The sequence below is a fragment of the Eleutherodactylus coqui genome, chromosome 11 (genome assembly GCF_035609145.1).
Source record: "Eleutherodactylus coqui strain aEleCoq1 chromosome 11, aEleCoq1.hap1, whole genome shotgun sequence".
Lineage (NCBI taxonomy): Eukaryota > Metazoa > Chordata > Amphibia > Anura > Eleutherodactylidae > Eleutherodactylus > Eleutherodactylus coqui.
In genome coordinates this window covers 132,632,201-132,645,728 of record NC_089847.1, presented here as the reverse complement: position 1 = coordinate 132,645,728, position 13,528 = coordinate 132,632,201, and the positions used below count along the sequence as shown (strand labels likewise).

Sequence of the window (13,528 nt, the reverse complement as noted above, 5' to 3'; positions counted from 1 at the left end):
GAGGCTCGGCAGGCATATTAGTAGTTTACACTGCGGTTATTCCTGCTGCCGATTCCAGCCAATGAGGTGGCTGGAATCGGCACCATGTGACCTCCCATTGTGCACGAGCAGTACAGTTCAGCTGCCGTGCACGATGAGAGCTGTGCCCGCGCCTCACGTGACCGGTGACGTCACCGGTACTTGAATTTGCCCGCGAATTCCGAGCCTACAGAGGAAGCTGATGGTTGGAGCCTTTTATACTTACAACGTGGGAGAGGAAGATTTCTGCGCTGTGTGGTGAGTACCTACCTGAGATTAATGTGCTGTGTGCTGAGTACCTACCTGAGATTAATGTGCTGTGTACCTACCTGAGATTAATGCGCTGTGTGCTGAGTACCTACCTGAGATTAATGCGCTGTGTGCTGAGTACCTACCTGAGATTAATGCGCTGTGTGCTGAGTACCTACCTGAGATTAATGCGCTGTGTGCTGAGTACCTACCTGAGATTAATGCGCTGTGTGCTGAGTACCTACCTGAGATTAATGCGCTGTGTGCTGAGTACCTACCTGAGATTAATGCGCTGTGTGCTGAGTACCTACCTGAGATTAATGCGCTGTGTGCTGAGTACCTACCTGAGATTAATGCGCTGTGTGCTGAGTACCTACCTGAGATTAATGCGCTGTGTGCTGCTGTTTGGTGAGTACCTACCTGAGATTAATGCGCTGTGTGCTGCTGTGTGGTGAGTACCTACCTGAGATTAATGCGCTGTGTGTGGTGAGTACCTACCTGAGATTAATGCGCTGTGTGTGGTGAGTACCTACCTGAGATTAATGCGCTGTGTGTGGTGAGTACCTACCTGAGATTAATGCGCTGTGTGCTACGTGTGGTGAGTACCTACCTGAGATTAATGCGCTGAGTACCTACCTGAGATTAATGCGCTGTGTGCTGAGTACCTACCTGAGATTAATGCGCTGTGTGCTGAGTACCTACCTGAGATTAATGCGCTGTGTGGTGAGTACCTACCTGAGATTTATGCGCTGTGCGCTACGTGTGGTGAGTACCTACCTGAGATTAATGCGCTGTGTGCTACGTGTGGTGAGTACCTACCTGAGATTAATGCGCTGTGCGCTACGTGTGGTGAGTACGTCACCTGAGATTTGCGCGACGCCACCTGACGCAACCTGTTTTTTTTGCAGATTTGTGCGCTACGTGGGGAGACGCGGCCACCAGAGATTTGTGCGCTTTTTTTTGCAAACTTACGTGTGGAGATGATCCTGACGTTTGGACGCGTTTTGAGAAGAATTTCGCTTCGCTTGCGCACAAGCTGACATAACTCGTCGAGGTAAGCTGCTGCATCTGCTAAAATTTTCATTGCGTGCATCTGCTCATATGTGCTTATTTTGCGCATATTTGCAGGTTTTCGTGTGTACGTGTATATATAATATATGATTCTTCTGACCAGGTTGGGGGAGTAGTGGTCAATGTAAGTGGGTGGAGCGGATCTAGGGATCAGTAATACTGGTGGGATGTGACTGTTAACCTGCTGATTTTTCGTTATTTCCTGCAGATCTGACGTCCTTGAGAATGGGAAGGCTGGCGGACAGTGAAGAGACCCTCGACGTTCAGCAATCTTGAAACCCTTCGTTTTATGGACTACTTTTTGCCGGTGACTCACCTTTTTTTTTTTTTTTTTTGGTATTTTTGGATAGACTAAGCTTTTATTTTCTTGCAAACTTTTTTCCTTCTTCTTTACAGGTGAGCTGATAAGTAATTTCAAGATTACCACACTGCGTTTGCTCACAATCATTGTTGAAGCAGCAGAGACTGGCGGTCCTAGATGTTGGCTCAGTAGGACGCTTTCAAGATGGGCATGTTTGCAAATCGAAGTGATTCTTACATTGTTTTTTCTGTGCCTTGTTGTACTTCATTTAAGTGGTAAAAATGGGCAGTTAGAAGTTGTGTATATTAATTAAAATTAAGAATATTGACAGTTTTGAAGACATTGTAATTTTTTAACATTTGCAAATGTTATATCTCATATGTGCAAGCATACTCTACAAATCTTTGCCAACATATATTTCCATCTGTTCACTTTATTCTGGACGCACATTTGCAAAAACATCTTTTGTTTGGAACCATTTTGGAGACATTCAAGTTGAACCTCATTTTTCCTCATTTTGATAAACCCTTTTTTCTCCACCGAGCCAAGATTGCAAAGGCTCGTGGGTGTCAGAATACATACCCCCTAAAATGACCCTATTTTACAAAGTACACCCCTTTGTGTTCACTGAGTGGTGTGAGGAGTATTTAGATCACACATTTTCAGGAATTAATGGAATTATGATAAAAAAAAATTATAATAAGGCTTTATTTCGGGGTCGACAGTGGCCCAACCTAAGCATATACATCCCCAAATAAGAGGGCGGCCCAGCGGTCTTCGGAACTGGGCCATAGCTGATCCTAGGAGCCACAGAACAGGACACACGCATGGCATATAACAGAGACGGAACAGAATACACAGAGATAGAAAACACTGCATACAGAAGCCAAAAATGCAACCACTACTAACAGGCTGATTATAAAGAACAGGTATTACTTGACATTGTAGACAAAACGTGAAGCTAGCGGGCGAACTTCTAAGCTCCTGGTTATACCGCTAGTCCCTACACTAACCATGAGTCCAGGAGACCCGGACAATACTGCCCACTTGGCCTGTAGCAGCAGCCACAATGCATACTCGAGTATAGCCGATCCCAGTGTTAGCCGAGGTACCTAATATTACCCCTTGCCTTATACTCAAGTCAATAATTGACCCCAGGTTTTTGGGGTAAAAGTTGGTACCTTGGCTTATACTCAGGTCGGCTTAGACTGAAGTATATCTGATTACATACAAAAACCTAATGAAATAAGAGCAATCGTTGCATGCAAAGCATTAACCCTTTCCAATCCACTTATTTTTTCTCACCCATTCTCCCCAGCTCCAAATAAATTGGTTCTGGGGAGAATGGGTGAGAAAAAATACACTTTCCCTGCACCCTCCTGAGCTGACAGAGTTCAGGAGGGTGCAGGGAGGGACCTGCTTACCTGTCCGGCGTCTTCAGTACTCTCCTTCTGCCTCCCGGTTCGGCGATCATGTGACTGCTGGGGTCAGGTAACACCGGCGGTCACATGATCGCCGGCCAGAATCTATGCATTACATAGCGCTAAGTAATGTGTAAAGGAGAAGGCAGAAAGGATTAAAATCCCTTTCTGCCTTCTCCTCGGGGGTCTTCGATGAGGACCAGTGCAGGAGTGCATCTGCACCCGATGTGCCTGACGATCGGTTGCAGATCCACTCCTGCACTGCAGTGTCGGGCCTGCCCCGACATTGGAGGGAAATTATGATGTCGGGGCAGGCCCGACATTGGACTGGAAAGGGTTAACAGCGGGAATCTGTTGTCTCACCCATCCCCTCTGTGGCTGCGGGAGGCCAACTGTCATTAGCAACAGTCTTCAGCAGTAGATGGTGTGGGCTCAGATCTGTAGGATGTAGATGCAAGTCCATTCCAGAAAGCTGCTTCCTAACATATACATACATTCACGTGCTGCGGTGGCAAGGGGTTAAAAGGGTTCCCTGGGACTCCAGTACTGATGATCTATGCGCAGTGAAGTGGTGATCTGCCTCCCAGAATCCCTGCCAATCAGCTGATGACGAGTGCGCACCGCTGCCACTTCAGTCTATGCCAGACGCAGCACCGTACATTTCTGGCTGTACACGCCTGCATAGGATTGCATTTCAATACGCAATCCTATGCAGAAGGCCGTGGTTTGTCTACGCGAAATCACGCGCAGGAAACAAACCGCGGCATGCTCTAATTCTGTGCGGGGTTCGCAGAGCCCCGTACAGAAACGCCACTCGCTGGCTGCCGGCTCTGCGCATGTGGCGTCTGCTGGCACATGAGACAGAGCTGCGGGAGCGGGCGAGTTCCGCACTGCTCTCTGCAGGCGCTCAGGTCGGGTCCCGTTGCGAGCAGCTGGATGCGACACGGCCGTCTGCAGGCGGCCTTAGGCCTCATGTCCACTGGAAAAATACAATCCGCGTAGAATCAGCTTTCAATTGTATAATTTTCATGCAGATATCTGCACACATTGCTGTCAATGTGATAGCAATGTGGCCGATCCGCGGTAAAATGGAGCATGCCGCGGTTTTTTCTCCCACGCATGAAAAACGCAATTCTATTAAAATTCCATCCGCGGGTGCAAAAATCAGTTTAATGGACGGGATGGCCAATGATTCCCTAGGGGCAAATCTGCTGCGGAAACCGCAATTCCATTTTGCTAGTGGACATGAGGCCTTAAGGCTCCTTCCCACAGACGGATCTACCGTGTTTCCCCGAAAGTAAGACAGTGTCTTACTTTCTTTTTATCCCCAAAAGCCCCACTATGTCTTACTTTCGGGGTATGTCTTATATTGGAAAATGGAGCATGAAAAAATCTGGACCATGCTCCATTTTCATGCGGGTCTCCCGGGACACAAAAATCAGATTGTACTCACACGCTCTGGTTCTTCTCTTCGCCGCGGCGCCATCTTCTCTCAGTCGCGGCCGGATCATTTTGCTTCGGCCCGGCGCATGTGCGGGGCACGTCACCGACGTCATCATGCACATCCGCCGAGCCGAAGAAAGAAGATCCGGCCGCGACGAGAGAAGATGACGCCGCAGCGAAGGAAGTATCCGGAGCGTGTGAGAGGTAAGTTAATTCTGATTTATTCCTATTTTCAGCGCTCATGTCCGCGGGGCAGGAGGGACCCGCTGCAGATTCTACATGGAGAATCCGGAGCGGGCCTGATTTTCCCCGTGGACATGAGGCCAAAGGCGGCAGACGCGGTGACGTATGGAGGGGGGGCGGCGCGGAAGTGGGCAGGAGCCGGCGCGCAGCTACCGTAGATGAGAGGGAGGCGGCAATACCCCCGTGTTTCCCCGAAAGTAAGACATATGTCTTACTTTCGGGGTACGGCTTACATTGGCCGACCCCCCTGAAACCCCCGATACGTCTTACAATCGGGGGGTGTCTTACTATCGGGGAAACACGGTATTCAACCTAATAGCTCAATGCTTACGGTGCGTAATTTCACAGCGGAATTCCGCACCGTAAAATGCCGCGGGTATACGCGCGGACGGCTTCCATTGCAGTCTGTGGAAGCCGTCCATTCACGCTATTATCCGCTGTAGCACAGCGGAAAATAGCGTGAAACCGCCTCTACGCCTACCGCCAGCCGCGTCACATGCCGCTGCGGTGCGTCTCACGCTCTATTACCCATGCGCACTGAGGCGTCATGCGGGACTCCGGAACCAGAGGTAAGTATTGGGGTCTCTTGGGGCTGCCGTGATGGGCTCCGCCCCGGAATTCCATGGCGGAGCTCGTCGCAGCCGGCTTTACAGCGTGGGTAATCAGGAGCCTGAAAACATAAATAAGGTAAAACAAAAAAACAAATTCAAATCACGTTTTATTATTTATTAAAAATTTGGATTTTACACCAAGTGTCATTCCCTGATCAACCAAAGGCCGCTGTGTTTGGGGATCTTTTCTGTTTACTCAATCGGTGTAAAATATTGCGCAGTTTTTCAGGATACTCCAAAAAGCTTATAAAAAAAAAAAAAGGTGAGTCACCGGCAAAAAGCAGTCCATAAAACGAAGGGTTTCAAGATTGCTGAACGTTGAGGGTCTCTTCACTGTCCGCCAGCCTTCCCATTCTCAAGGACGTCAGATCTGCAGGAAATAACGAAAAATCAGCAGGTTAACAGTCACATCCCACCAGTATTACTGATCCCTAGATCCGCTCCACCCACTTACATTGACCACTACTCCCCCAACCTGGTCAGAAGAATCATATATTATATATACGTACACACACGCGCGTGCGTACACACACACGCAAGCGAAAACCTGCAAATATGCGCAAAATAAGCACATATGAGCAGATGCACGCGATGAAAATTTTAGCAGATGCAGCAGCTTACCTCGACGAGTTATGTCAGCTTGTGTGCAAGCGAAGCGAAATTCTTCTCAAAACGCGTCCAAACGTCAGGATCATCTCCACACGTAAGTTTGCAAAAAAAAGCGCACAAATCTCGGGTGGCCGCGTCTCCACACGTAGCGCACAAATCTGCAAAAAAGACAGGTTGCGTCAGGTGGCGTCGCGCAAATCTCAGGTGACGTACTCACCAGACGTAGCGCACAGCGAATTAATCTCAGGTAGGTACTCGCCACACGTAGCGCACAGCGCATTAATGTCAGGTAGGTACTCGCCACACGTAGCAGCACAGCGCATTAATCTCAGGTAGGTACTCACCACACAGCTCATTAATCTCAGATAGGTACTCACCACACACAGCGCATTAATCTCAGGTAGGTACTCACCACACAGCAGCACACAGCGCATTAATCTCAGGTAGGTACTCAGCACACAGCGCATTAATCTCAGGTAGGTACTCAGCACACAGCGCATTAATCTCAGGTAGGTACTCAGCACACAGCGCATTAATCTCAGGTAGGTACTCAGCACACAGCGCATTAATCTCAGGTAGGTACTCACCACACAGCGCATTAATCTCAGGTAGGTACTCAGCACACAGCGCATTAATCTCAGGTAGGTACTCACCACACGTAGCACACAGCGCATTAATCTCAGGTAGGTACTCACCACACACAGCGCATTAATCTCAGGTAGGTACTCACCACACGCAGCGCATTAATCTCAGGTAGGTACTCACCACACGCAGCGCATTAATCTCAGGTAGGTACTCACCACACGCAGCGCATTAATCTCAGGTAGGTACTCACCACACGCAGCGCATTAATCTCAGGTAGGTACTCACCACACGCAGCGCATTAATCTCAGGTAGGTACTCACCACACGCAGCGCATTAATCTCAGGTAGGTACTCACCACACGCAGCGCATTAATCTCAGGTAGGTACTCACCACACGCAGCGCATTAATCTCAGGTAGGTACTCACCACACGCAGCGCATTAATCTCAGGTAGGTACTCACCACACGCAGCGCATTAATCTCAGGTAGGTACTCACCACACGCAGCGCATTAATCTCAGGTAGGTACTCACCACACGCAGCGCATTAATCTCAGGTAGGTACTCACCACACGCAGCGCATTAATCTCAGGTAGGTACTCACCACACGCAGCGCATTAATCTCAGGTAGGTACTCACCACACGCAGCGCATTAATCTCAGGTAGGTACTCACCACACGCAGCGCATTAATCTCAGGTAGGTACTCACCACACGCAGCGCATTAATCTCAGGTAGGTACTCACCACACGCAGCGCATTAATCTCAGGTAGGTACTCACCACACGCAGCGCATTAATCTCAGGTAGGTACTCACCACACGCAGCGCATTAATCTCAGGTAGGTACTCACCACACGTAGCGCATTAATCTCAGGTAGGTACTCAGCACACAGCGCATTAATCTCAGGTAGGTACTCACCACACAGCGCATTAATCTCAGGTAGGTACTCACCACACACAGCGCATTAATCTCAGGTAGGTACTCACCACACACAGCGCATTAATCTCAGGTAGGTACTCACCACACACAGCGCATTAATCTCAGGTAGGTACTCACCACACACAGCGCATTAATCTCAGGTAGGTACTCAGCACACAGCACATTAATCTCAGGTAGGTACTCACCACACACAGCGCATTAATCTCAGGTAGGTACTCACCACACACAGCGCATTAATCTCAGGTAGGTACTCAGCACACAGCACATTAATCTCAGGTAGGTACTCAGCACACAGCGCATTAATCTCAGGTAGGGACTCAGCACACAGCGCATTAATCTCAGGTAGGGACTCAGCACACAGCGCCACACAGCGCATTAATCTCAGGTAGGTACTCAGCACACAGCGCATTAATCTCAGGTAGGTACACAGCGCATGAATCTCAGGTAGGTACTCACCACACGTAGCAGCACAGCACATTAATCTCAGGTAGGTACTCACCACACAGCGCAGAAATCTTCCTCTCCCACGTTGTAAGTATAAAAGGCTCCAACCATCAGCTTCCTCTGTAGGCTCGGAATTCGCGGGCAAATTCAAGTACCGGTGACGTCACCGGTCACGTGAGGCGCGGGCACAGCTCTCATCGTGCACGGCAGCTGAACTGTACTGCTCGTGCACAATGGGAGGTCACATGGTGCCGATTCCAGCCACCTCATTGGCTGGAATCGGCAGCAGGAATAACCGCAGTGTAAACTACTAATATGCGCTCGGCAGGGTCAAACTACAGCATGCCCGGAAGTGACGTAAACAGCCGCCGTTTCCTGCAACTTCCGATTCTGTGGGTCTTCTTGGAAGTGTCGCCTGTAGAGGTGTAAGGCGCCATGATAATGGTTAGATACATGTAAACGTTATTAATAGTATCAAAAGTGAGATGTCAATGTGAAAGAACTTCACCTCACATATACAAGAGACTGAAAGGCAACGGCCAAACACACTATGCTGCCAGAAGACGCACATAAAAGGGGATGAAATTGGATTTTATGCCCATTTTTCCATCCGTTGTTGGCCCCTTTGTCCTCCATGATTGCAGTCACCCTCTGCAGCCACTTACCATCACATCCCCATAGATGTGTGGAGGGATTTGCCTCCATTCCTGGAGGAGCTTCAGATAGTGATGGGTGGATGATGGGTATGTTGGGCGCACGGATACAACGTTCTAGTTTGTCCCGCCTGATGGGATTGAGATCTGGACTTTGGGCCAATGAAGTCTGCAGACGTTCTGCTCCCCCACACTGCGTGCCGTATGACATGGCGCTCATCATGTTGGTGGAGACAAGGAGCTGTACCAGAGTATTACCACATGGGAGGTGATGCCACATTGTCTGGATGTCTTTGTACCCATTGGCGTTGAGGGTGGACTTCACTATAACCAATGACCCCAGTCCTTCCCAGCAGAACCTCCTCCAAACCTCACTGTTGGGACGATGCAGTTATGTAGAAACCGCTCTCCACCCAAGTGTCACCATCCGATTGGAAGATGGTGTCCTGTGATTCATCTGTCCACAACACTTGCTTCCACTCACTTACAGTCCGTCGCTCAGAGCCCCATCGCAGGCGCCGCTGTGCATTCACTGCTGTGATGTTGTGTGCAGCCGCTCGTCCATGGTAACCCTTCACATAATAATAAATATTCATTATTTATACAGCACCAACATATTCCGCAGCGCTTACAAAAACAGTACAAAAACAGGGGGATACAGAAGGACAAGAGTACAAAAACCACGGTTACATAGTAATCAGTTGATGGAAGCAGTAGGGGTGAGGGTCCTGCTCCAACGAGCTTACATACTACAGATAATGGGGGGATACAGAAGGTAAAGGGGCTGGAGATGTGCAGGTATGGGGAGGTGGAGAGTGAGGGGTGCTATACACAGACAATGGGCAGACATTTAGCCGCGTGGTGGATGCATCTGTGACTGCAGGGATTGCAGTCAGTAGGTCAGGGAGCATGTTATCGGGCGAGGTACAGAGGGGTTTGGTTTAGTGGATATGGTATGGCTCCCTGAGGAGGTGCGTTTTAGGGCACACCTGAAGTTTTGTGAGTCAGGGATTGTGTGGATAGTTTTGGGTAGCACATTCCAGAGGACAGGTGCTGCTCTGGAGAAGTCTTGGAGGCGGGAGTGAGAGGTTCGAATTAAAGGGGCACTCAGTCTGCTTTCATGCCGTACCCTACCGAGGGTTCTGGCACTAATAGATGTCCCAATGGCCGGTGAGACCCCCTGAGCGAGGGCAGACAATGTGTGTGATGTCTTCATAGCTCTTACAAGACTTCGTTGTTCACATTCTGTCAGTTTACGAGGTTTTTCTGAAAGTGGCGTCACCACACACACCCAATGGTCTCCATCTCCCAATAACATGGGCAACAGTGGGCTCTGGAAGGTCCAAAAGCTGCGATGTCCATACTGATTGGTAGGTAACATCCCACCACCAGACCCCGTTGTCAGCTCTAAACCTGGTGACATCCCCCCCCCCAGACCCGTTGTCGGCTCTACACTTGGTGACATCCCCCCACCAGACCCCGTTATCGGCTTTACACCTGGTGACATCCCCCCACCAGACCCCGTTGTTGGCTCTTTAGCTGGTGACATTCCCCCACCAGACCCCGTTGTCAGCTCTACACCTGGTGACATCCCCCCACCAGACCCCGTTGTCAGCCCTACACTTGGTGACATCCCACCACCAGACCCCGTTGTCAACTCTACACCTGGTGACATCCCACCACCAGACCGCGTTGTCAGCTCTAGACCTGGTGACACCCCCCCCCCCCCCCGACCCGTTATCGGCTCTACACTTGGTGACATCCCCCACGTGACCCTGTTATCAGCTTTACACCTGCTGACATCCCCCCACCAGACCCCGTTGTTGGCTCTTTACCTGGTGACATTCCCCCACCAGACCCCGTTGTCACCTCTACACCTGGTGACATCCCCCCACCAGACGCCGTTGTCAGCCCTACACCTGGTGACATCCCCCCACCAGACCCCGTTGTCAGCTCTACACCTGGTGACATCCCACCCCCAGACCCCGTTGTCAGCTCTACACCTGGTGACATTCCACCCCCAGACCCCGTTGTCAGCTCTACACCTGGTGACATCCCACCACCAGACCCCGTTGTCAGCTCTACACCTGGTGACATTCCACCCCCAGACCCCGTTGTCAGCTCTACACCTGGTGACATCCCACCTCCAGACCCCATTATCAGCTCCATTCCTGGTGGCATCCCACCACCAGACCCCGTTGTCAGCTCTAGACTTGGTGACATTCCCCCCCCCCCCCCGACCCGTTGTCGGCTCTACACTTGGTGACATCCCCCCACCAGACCCCGTTGTCGGCTTTACACGTGGTGACATCCCCCCACCAGACCCCGTTGTCAACTCTTCACCTGGTGACATTCCCCCACCAGACCCCGCTGTCAGCTCTACACCTGGTGACATCCCCCTACCAGACCTCGTTGTCAGCTCTACACCCGGTGACATCCCCCCACCATACCCCGTTGCCAGCTCTAGACCTGGTGACATCCCCCCCCCCCAGACCCGTTGTCAGCTCTACACTTGGTGACATCCCCTCACAAGCCCCCGTTATCGGCTTTACACCGGGTGACATCCCCCCACTAGACCCCGTTGTTGGCTCTTTACCTGGTGACATTCCCCCACCAGACCCCGTTGTCAGCTCTACACCTGGTGATATCCCCCCACCAGGCCCCGTTGTCAGCCCTACACCTGGTGACATCCCACCACCAGACCCCGTTGTCAGCTCTACACCTGGTGACATCCTACCCCCAGACCCCGTTGTCAGCTCTACACCTGGTAACATTCCACCCCCAGACCCCGTTGTCAGTTCTACACCTGGTGACATCCCACCACCAGACCCCATTTTTAGCTCTGCACCTGGTGACATCCCACCCCCCGACCCCATTATCAGCTCCATACCTGGCGCCATCCCACCACCATACCCCGTTGTCAGCTCTACACCTGGTGACATCCCACCTCCAGACCCCATTATGAGCTCCATACCTGGTGGCATCCCACCACCAGACCCCGTTGCCAGCTCTAGACCTGGTGACATCCCCCCCCCCCCCCCCAGACCCGTTGTCAGCTCCACACTTGGTGACATCCCCCCACTAGCCCCCGTTATCGGCTTTACACCTGGTGACATCCCCCCACTAGACCCCGGTGTTGGCTCTTTACCTGGTGACATTCCCCCACCAGACCCCGTTGTCAGCTCTACACCTGGTGATATCCCCCCACCAGGCTCCGTTGTCAGCCCTACACCTGGTGACATCCCACCACCAGACCCCGTTGTCAGCTCTACACCTGGTGACATCCTACCCCCAGACCCCGTTGTCAGCTCTACACCTGGTAACATTCCACCCCCAGACCCCGTTGTCAGTTCTACACCTGGTGACATCCCACCTCCAGACCCCATTATCAGCTCCATACCTGGCGGCATCCCACCACCAGACCCGGTTGTCAGCTCTAGATCTGGTGACATCCCACCACCAGACCCCATTATGAGCTCCATACCTGGTGGCATCCCACCACCAGAAGCGGTTGTCAGCTCAAGACCTGGGGACACCCCCCCCCCCCCCCCCACACACACACACCCGTTGTCGGCTCTACACTTGGTGGCATCCCCCCACCAGACCCCGTTATCGGCTTTACACCTGGTGACATCCCCCCACCAGACCCCGTTGTTGGCTCTTCACCTGGTGACATTCCCCTACCAGACCCCGCTGTTAGCTCTACACCTGGTGACATCCCCCTACCAGACCGCGTTGTCAGCCCTACACCTGGTGACTTCCTCCTACCAGACTCCGTTGTCAGCTCTTCACCTGGTGACATCCCCCCACCAAACCCCGTTGTCAGCTCTACACTTGGTGACATCCCCCCACCAGACCCCGTTATCGGCTTTACACCTGGTGACATCCCCCCACCAGACCCCGTTGTTGGCTCTACACCTGGTGACATCCTACCCCCAGACCCCGTTGTCAGCTCTACACCTGGTGACATTCCACCCCCAGACCCCATTATCAGCTCAATACCTGGTGGCATCTCACCACCAGACCCGGTTGCCAGCTCTAGACCTGGTGACATTCCCCCCCCCCCCCAGACCCGTTGTCTGCTCTACACTTGGTGACATCCCCCCACCAGACCCCGTTATCGGCCCTACACCTGGTGACATCCCACCACCAGACCCCGTTGTCAGCTCTACACCTGGTGACATCCTACCCCCAGACCCCGTTGTCAGCTATACACCTGGTAACATTCCACCCCCAGACCCCGTTGTCAGTTCTACACCTGGTGACATCCCACCACCAGACCCCATTTTTAGCTCTACACCTGGTGACATCCCACCCCCAGACCCCATTATCAGCTCCATACCTGGCGGCATCCCACCACCATACCCCGTTGTCAGCTCTACACCTGGTGACATCCCACCTCCAGACCCCATTATGAGCTCCATACCTGGTGGCATCCCACCACCAGATCCCGTTGCCAGCTCTAGACCTGGTGACATCCCCCCCCCCCCCCAGACCCGTTGTCAGCTCCACACTTGGTGACATCCCCCCACTAGCCCCCGTTATCGGCTTTACACCTGGTGACATCCCCCCACTAGACCCCGGTGTTGGCTCTTTACCTGGTGACATTCCCCCACCAGACCCCGTTGTCAGCTCTACACCTGGTGATATCCCCCCACCAGGCCCCGTTGTCAGCCCTACACCTGGTGACATCCCACCACCAGACCCCGTTGTCAGCTCTACACCTGGTGACATCCTACCCCCAGACCCCGTTGTCAGCTCTACACCTGGTAACATTCCACCCCCAGACCCCGTTGTCAGTTCTACACCTGGTGACATCCCACCTCCAGACCCCATTATCAGCTCCATACCTGGCGGCATCCCACCACCAGACCCGGTTGTCAGCTCTAGATCTGGTGACATCCCACCACCAGACCCCATTATGAGCTCCATACCTGATGGCATCC

At 52.1% G+C, this 13,528-nt stretch overlaps 2 long non-coding RNA genes across 2 annotated transcripts; one reads left to right on the top strand and one right to left on the bottom strand.

The window, feature by feature from the left end:
- The first annotated feature begins 17 nt into the window (after nt 1–17).
- LOC136582479 (uncharacterized) lies at nt 18–1,977 on the top strand. The gene is made up of 4 exons (XR_010787187.1): nt 18–276; nt 1,176–1,321; nt 1,547–1,645; nt 1,735–1,977. It is a non-coding gene; the product is annotated as an uncharacterized lncRNA (long non-coding RNA).
- A 3,480-nt stretch (nt 1,978–5,457) lies between these two features.
- LOC136581861 (uncharacterized) lies at nt 5,458–8,248 on the bottom strand. Its single transcript, XR_010787091.1, has 3 exons — nt 7,985–8,248; nt 5,979–6,124; nt 5,458–5,727 (listed from the first exon to the last, which is right to left on the bottom strand). It is a non-coding gene; the product is annotated as an uncharacterized lncRNA (long non-coding RNA).
- Nucleotides 8,249–13,528: the final 5,280 nt, after the last annotated feature.